This window comes from Polyodon spathula, chromosome 11, assembly GCF_017654505.1.
Source record: "Polyodon spathula isolate WHYD16114869_AA chromosome 11, ASM1765450v1, whole genome shotgun sequence".
Classification (NCBI taxonomy): domain Eukaryota; kingdom Metazoa; phylum Chordata; class Actinopteri; order Acipenseriformes; family Polyodontidae; genus Polyodon; species Polyodon spathula.
The window spans coordinates 29,491,378-29,499,676 of NC_054544.1; the positions used below are offsets into that span (position 1 = coordinate 29,491,378).

The 8,299-nt window shown below is 39.7% G+C and overlaps 1 long non-coding RNA gene across 1 annotated transcript; it reads left to right on the forward strand.

The window, feature by feature from the left end:
- Nucleotides 1–261: 261 nt before the first annotated feature.
- LOC121323705 lies at nt 262–5,930 on the forward strand. Its single transcript, XR_005951157.1, has 2 exons — nt 262–2,354; nt 3,965–5,930. It is a non-coding gene; the product is annotated as an uncharacterized LOC121323705 (long non-coding RNA).
- Nucleotides 5,931–8,299: the final 2,369 nt, after the last annotated feature.

Here is an 8,299-nt window from a genome sequence, read left to right on the forward strand (position 1 = left end):
TACTGAGTACTTCCAACTCCGTTTAATGGCACAGAATGATTGAAATCTGCAGTAGAAACTAGTCACACTCTGACCCATGATACTAGGATGCAGATGGTGGATGTGCTAAAGCAGTGGTTCCCAAACTGTGGTACGTGTGCCCCCATGGGTACGCCAGAGATCTCTGGGGGGTACATGGAAGAAATTGTGTAATGGCGGATTATATGTTTTGTTTTGTTTTGTTTTTTTGCATTTTCTTTATGGGCTTCTAAGATGAAGCTTCTAAACTCTGTTGGGATTTGCTAAACAAGGTAGTTAATTTTAATTCAAGATTTATCAATGAGAACTCAGAGACGTGCATGATGTGCAGAGCCCTCTCACCGCCAATCATCGTACAGCGCAGTTTCAGTTGCCCAGCAACAGTCCAATCTAGTAACTGATTTCAGAACGAAGTTGTTTTTTTTCTTCTTTCAGTGAACTCGATTACTTCGCACAATAATAGAAATATCTGCGTGTGAAAATGGACAAATGGTTAAGATGGGTACAATTGAAAAGAAGAGCAATGAGAGAATTAATGAATGTTGTCTTGCCAGTACCAGCGCACTTCCTGAAATCACTGTCGAGGCAACTACTGACTCGACATGCGACTTTCAGCCTGTGAAGCGAAACCTTGACACCGGGGACAAAACGGAAACTATATCGGAGACGTAAATATGACGTAAGATACATAGAAACGGGATTTACTTGGACTAGAGTACCCTCAGCCACAATGTGTTTTATGTGGCGAAGTCCTATCGAATAACAGCCTAAACCATCTCTTCTACGCAGACACTTGGAAACAAAACATGAACAACACAAGGACAAACCACATGAATTTTTCAAGTGGACGCTGGCGCAGCTAATGGCTTGCAAGAAAGTTTTACGTTCTGCTGCTGCTGCAGCAGCAGCAGATGACAATATTAAGGCCCTTGAAGCATCATATTTAGTAAATTACAGAGTTGCAAAGTCAGGAAAACCGCACACCATAGCAGAGGAACTAATACTACCTGCGAATGCAGACATGGTAGGCACTATCCTTGGGGAGAAGGCCCAAAAAGTGGTTCAGTTAGTGCCATTATCAAACAACACAGTGTCACGTCGAATTGATGACATGGCCAATGATATCCTAACTCAATTACTGAACCGTGTGATCAACAGCCAGTACTTTGCTCTCCAGCTGGACGAGTCCACGGACGTGGCAGGCTTAGCTCAACTTGTAGTGTACGTGCGGTACATTTACGAAGGTGCAATACAGGAGGACATTTTGTTTTGCCAGCCACTGCCTACCAGAACAACAGGTGAGGAGATTTTCCAGTTGCTTGACAGCTTTATAAATGAACATAATATCGTCTGGACACAATGTATTGGCATCTGTACTGATGGAGCAAAGGCAGTGACGAGTATCGGAGCAGTACTTAAAGGAGGTCCTGGACAATGCTGTGAAGATGGTAAACTTCATAAAAGCTCGACCTTTGAATTCCAGAATCTTTTCCAATCTATGTAATGACATGGGAAGCGAGCATGTAAATCTGTTGCTCCACATGGAGGTACGATGACTTTCACGGGGCAAGGCACTGGCATGTTTCTTTGAACTTTACTCTGAGGTCAAGGTATTTTTTACAGACCACCCATTCCCACTCTCTCACTGTCTGCATGACACAGACTGGCTCTCACGACTGGGCTACTTGTCAGATATATTCTCTCGCCTGAATGAGCTAAACCTAGGACTTCAAGGGCTGAGTGTAACCATCTTCAATGTCCAGGACAAATTTGAGGCAATGATTAAAAAAAAAAAAAGCTGGAATTCTGGGCTTGTTGTGTGGAGAAAAACAACACTGAAATTTTCCCAAGCATGCATGAATTCCTGATGATGAATGAACTATAGTTGCAAGACGGTGTTAAAGGTGACATCAAACAACATGAAAATTGAAATGGCGAGGCAACTACGTGAGTACTTTCCCCCAATGGAAAGTGCAAACAGCTGGGTCCGCTACCTTTTCGCAAATTTCTCTGCAATACCCATGCCACAAGACTTGTCAATAAAAGAACAAGAGAACCTCCTGGACATGTCAACTAATGGCGGACTCAAGACGGAGTTCCAACAAAAACAGTTGGCTGAGTTTTGGATCCCCGAATTGTTGAACAAGACTGTAAAAGTTTTAATACCGTTTGCTACAACTTACCTGTGTGAAAGTGGATTTTCGTCACTCACTGCAAAGACGTCAAAGTATCGTCAGCGTCTTTCTGTCAAACAACTTACGACTCAAGATATCACCCATCACTCCAAACATTATGCGCCTATGCTCGAACAAACAAGCTCATCAGTCACATTAATGGTGAGTAGTATTATTAAGCCATTGTTTTTAAGTAAACGTATATTAAAATTAAAAACGTACATTAAATGCGTTATTAGTCGTATATTATGTGTGTTCATGTGTATTTATAATGTGTACATTTTATACAATGCTTTGGCATTAAAGGGGTTATATTTCTCTTCTAGCCAGTGCTGTCCAAAGAAATGGGAAGCTTCAGTTCAAGAGTTGTTGAGATCACAGCAGTATTTTTACAGTAACATCTCCCTTTGTTTCAATCTGCCACACTGACACACAGTCAGAAAACAGTCAGTCTGGTGAATGGGCTCCGGGTTATGCAAGTTTTTATAGGGCAAAGCAAGACTGGAAGTTCCCTGCCCCCAATGTTTCCTGAAATTCCTCAAGTGGGGGGGCTTGAGATCCATGTAGTACCTGTAAAAACAGTGCATACATTTACATGACTGCAGTTTTGAGATTTATGGTGCCTGCAGGCTGTTTTTTTTTTGTTGTGCACAAATCGAGGCTATTGTGCTTACAGAAACATTTCAAAGTGTGCAGGTGTCATAACAAAGCGTGCTCGGCGTCTAGATTTGATAGATCCGAGCGGGCAAGTGCTCTGGACTGCTGATGTCAGTTCTGACATTGCTTCCTATCCCTTGGAAGGGCTCTTGTGAGCCTGTGGCTTTTTGCAAATCAAATGCTGAATGCTATTTCCTCTCCTCAAAAGCTTTTTTCCTGGCACATGCTGAAAAGGAAGTGTCCATGTGTAACAAATACAAAACAAAAGGGCTTTTTGTAAGATGGTTTTCAGTGATTAAGTGGCAGTTTGGCTTTTTTTTTTGTTTTGTTTGTTTTTAACAATACTGCTCCTCCTGAGGGTTATACAGATTATACAAGGACACACAATTTTATATTTTGAGACCATGTGAATGAAATAGTATTGTAGCACAGTTTGGAATGTGTTAGTGTTGTGTGAAGTTCTCTGGGGACATTATTTTTATTTATAGCAGATGTTACAATACCGATCAAGTATTGCCATACCAGACAAGATTCCTTTAATTTGCAGATTATTATGCTTCAGACATGCAAACGGTTTTCATGGCACAATGTCAGACTTTATTGTAAATGTCACTTTTTTTTTTTTCAAAAAACAAATATTCGTTATAGAAAATGGCTTTTCAGTTGAGTCCCAGAAATATTCACAAAAAGGTTACTTAAATAAAGGATGTATTTATACAGCCATCTGGATGCCTACAAATACTGTGAAGTACAAGGTACTTTCACATATCCGTTCAGACTGGGACTAAACTTTTTTTGTTAATGTGTAACCTGTTGCTATTGTTATCTAGAGCAGTTGTACTCTGGCCCTCAAGATATGTTCCAGTCCTGGTCTTTATTCCAACCAGGTCCTAAAACCTGGACTGGATTAAATCTCAAGGTCCAGAGTTGAGTACCTCTGATCTAGATGTCATTATATTACGCTGCATAGCAAGTAGCTATCTTATACAAAAGCATTATTACCCCATTGTTGTATCACAAAAAGGTTAGTAAGAGTTAAAACTCAGTGGCTTTCCACTAGCTTGTACCTGACAAGCCGTTTAGTCATTTCTTTTCTTGTTTTCTTTATTTCACAGGCAGCCAGTCATACAGGAAGATGAAAACAGACCTTTCGGCACAGGCGTCAGCTGACCCCGAGACTCCAGAGATTGATCCAGCTTCTTGTAACACCATCCAGATCACAGCAGCAGGGACTTCAGCAGCATTGAGGTGTGGAACAATCTGCCGGATTGTAGCTCCAGCTGCTCACAGAACTGCTCTGTAATACTGGAATATGGAAGACTCTCTGCAATAAGTGCAACAAACATCTTTTATTGTGTTGCTGTTAACACTGCAGGTGTACACTTTCATGCTGGTGAATCATCTTGTCATTTTTTGGAGCAGATTGTATTTCAGATACTACCTCCTGTCAAAACTGAAGAGCGCCCTTACAAGTAGAAAAAAAGAGGGGTCAAATATAATCCACATTGTAAAGGGAAACCGTTTAAAAAAAAAAAAAAAGTCTGTACTCAAGAAATACTATTAAGAGCTTCTGACGATGTCCTCTTGGCAGGAAGAAAAAACTTTATTTGTTGGTATTTTTCAAAAAAGATCTCCTTCCTGTGAGGTGGGGGGTGCGATTCCCAATAATAAAAAACACAGGATTAGTAGCTTGTCTATTTGTTTTCTGTCATTAATTCACAGCCATGCAGAAAGGCTCAAACAGATTTTTAAGTAAATAAGCTATATTTGGGACACCAGTCCGACTACACACACAAAAGTTAGGCAGAGCAGAGAAGTCCAGGTTCGTGGTAGTATTGTGTACTCCATAGATTGCCAGTGCAACCACGTAAAGGCTGATAATCATTTTGGTTGTTGCACAGGGTAAAAAATGTCCTTATAAACGATATTACATGGCATAGTTTTCTCAACTTGTTTCCGACCTGCATTTGCATAATAACAGTGAATTGGGAGGTGGTGTTGTTTCCTGCTTATCTGCAGCACTCCTGTTCTATTCTCCTGCTACCCCCTGAGTATTGTTGACTCAGTCATGTTACTTACTGGTTCCGTCTAGCCAGCATCACAAGACTGCAATGGCTCTTGTGACCTGCACACCTGGGCTCTCCACGCCTTTAATGTGGGAAGCAGTCATTGAGTTGCATCCAGATGGCACCGGTTAGCTCTTGCAGTTTCTGGGGAATAGTGGTAAACGCAGTTTAAGCACCAAGATTATTGTGTGTAATTGTATTGGTCACTTTACATTATAGGGAGTATTGCACTGTGTCCACCAATGAATTGTTCCCTTGAGACCCTGGGTGCCTATGGCATTCATTTTATATCTTCAAATGTGCTGTTTGTTTTATAACTGTATGATCATTAAGAGCACTATAATAATTGCATAATAATAGATGGGTGTTTTGGACAGATTGTAAATCTCATATAATCTATACATTTTGTGAAACTGCAATATTTCAAAAGTAAATTAAATATAATGTTTCTGAAAATGCTGGTTTCCCATTTTGAAATGTAATTTTTAAAGAAGCGTGAATGAAGCATGTTTAAACCTTTTTGTCCTTTGCTGTACTGCATGTAAACATACCCTGTGGGCTGTTCTACCCAGTTCAGTGATTGCTTGTTTTTATGGCTTTTTATTTCAATGTTTTATGATAAGAATGTATCTGCTTATCTTGTCCTGGAAACAGAAAATGAAAGGTCTTTCGAACACTTGGCAGTGAACACTTAGCAGTGAACAGCCACTTCCTTGAACTTGAACTCAGACAGCCTGTAGAGACGCACATCCTTCAAGTTTATTTTTTAATCAACCGTCATAGACCTCTGTTTTACATATTTTATTTAACATGCATGTTTTCTTGGTTATTCTTTGTGGACAGGATTTTCAAGCAACTTTTACACAGACATTCTATTAATTTCAATATTTTCTATGAAGAACACTCTATTCTATTTTGTGTGTAGTGCTATATGTTGATAGCCATTTTTGTAAGTTATTTTTGTACATGAACTGTAATAAGTTTCTTTAAGTATTAAAATTCTTTGAATGTTCAATGTTATGCGCATCAGTTTTATTACTAATACCAGTTCAGATACAAATGTATCCACATGTACATTCTCTTGGGAAATTTAAAGGGGGTATAAAACCTTTGATAACTTAACAAAAAAAAAAATATATATATATATATACATACATACATACAGTACCGTGATTTGCCCCCGTCGGATATTTGCACGTTTTTCACATTGAATTTGGTCAAATCTTTTTGAGTGAAGTTGGCAGCACACAGGTTCTAGAGCCACATCATGTCACAATCAAAAGAAATTCCTTAAGACTTCCGGGAAAAAAAAGTTGTTGATTACTTTTTCACGTGGGGGCATTGGGTGTTGCATAACTTTCTTTAATAGATAAATGAAATAAGTATCAGAATTTTGTGTTATTTGTTCACTCAGGGTCCCTTTTATCTAACAGTAGATTTTGGTTGAAGATCTGATAGCATTCAGTGTCAAATATATGCAAAAATGCGGAAAATCAGACAGGTTAAATACTTTTTCATGGTACTGTGTATATGTATATATTGTGTAAAGGTTAGGAGCCCAATTTTATATGATTTTTAATCCCAATTGTAAAAACAAATAAGCAATTTCAGAAGAATAACAAGGCCCTGAATTGCGTTTCTCAGGCTTCAACAAATTATTCTTTTAATGTGCAAAATGACTTCAAGTTTATGCAACCCTCGGCCACAGGCTTCCACCAAACATCTTTTATAAAGGACCAGCTCTGCTAAAGAAAAGTTTTGACGTATTTTACTGGATGCATCATCTAACCCAAGGTTATTAGCAAAACCTTTTGCATATGACAGGTTGTTTTTCTCATCAGGGAATTAAATCACATCCTGTGGCACACTTTGGGTTCCTTCCCACATTCTTTAAATAACCTCTCAGCTGTGGAATAATGTCGAAAACACTTGGGCATTAAACTATAATGCAGGGTTAACAATATACAGAGAAAATTACCAGGGAAGGCAAGAGAGGTCAAGAGGGTGATATGAGGTGGGCAGGAACTTGGGCTTAATGTAGTTTTATCCTCTTTGCATTTTCATTGTTGTGTAATTTGGATCATCCGGGTTAACTCTGTTTTATTGGAAACTTGTGGCAGTAAAGCGCAGAAGCTGCATGCGCAGAGACGTGTACCATCCCTAATGTGTGGATGTATAAGTGCCTCGGAAGAACAGAAGGTATATTACTGGCTTGGTGAGTAGACCGGCTGGGATTTGGGGTCAGCAGATAGCTATAAAACATTACAAGACGCTAATGTGTTCCATCAGTTCCAGGGAAATGCATTGACATTCAGGAAACTGAAATATCTTACTAAGTGAACTGGACAGGCAGGCAGACAGACACATTTCTTCATTAGCACTCATGGCAGGGAGATCCCATTGTTGATCATTGACTCCAACCTTAAGCCAACCATACTTTCTTAAACCCAAAAGCTGGTGGGCATAAAAAGCCATCATCATTTTTAAATTGGACAATAACCCTGTTGTACTGTGCATTGTAGCAGGAAGTCAAATAAAACGAACACTGTTAATACAAGAGTCAGTCACAAATATGTGTGTAGTTGTTTACTAGCGTGTTTGAAGGGCTGCCATAGCAATTGCTTCAATAAATTACACAGTTGGAGTGAGAGAGGGGGATAGTATATGACTTTCTTTTATACTTTCTACCCAGAGTCTCCGTGGTTTTTAACGACAATCTGTAGAAGACTATAACACCATGTGCACAATTCAACAGGTAAAATGTTTTCTTTTTCTCCCCTAGACCCACAGATAGATACACTCGCACAGCATTCATATTTTTATAAACACGATGTTGTGTGACCAGAACTGGATATGGACAACGACAAACACAGCGACCCGTGGCACAGAATCCCGACCGTCTGACCAGGTGCAAACCCTACACCTGTACTGGACATTGTTCCGATAGGAAGGGACGTCTGGAAGTACAGTGTATTCCTGTTCCAGTAAACAGTAACAAAATGCTAGATTCCTTTAAAAATAACATTATCACTTATAAACAGGTTGCACCAAGAAAAAATCACTTTGCACATCACACAAAGTCACCAGCATATCTTAGGATGAGCTGTGTCTCAGTGGTGCTACCTATTCATTTTAGAGCTTAATTTCTCTCTCTCTCTCTCTCTCTCTCGCTCGTTCCGCTCTGCTCCGTAGCAGTTGTCTATATGAGACAAACCGGGCAACTTGCCTGAGGGACAGGACTGTTTATTAATTGGACGATCTGTGTTGAATTTCTCATAAATTCTGCAGAAACTTTGGCCAGTATTGTTAGGAAACCGAAGACGCTCTTATCTGCCCTCACTAGGTCTGCCACCTGGCCCCATAATTCCGGAACACTGAGACAGA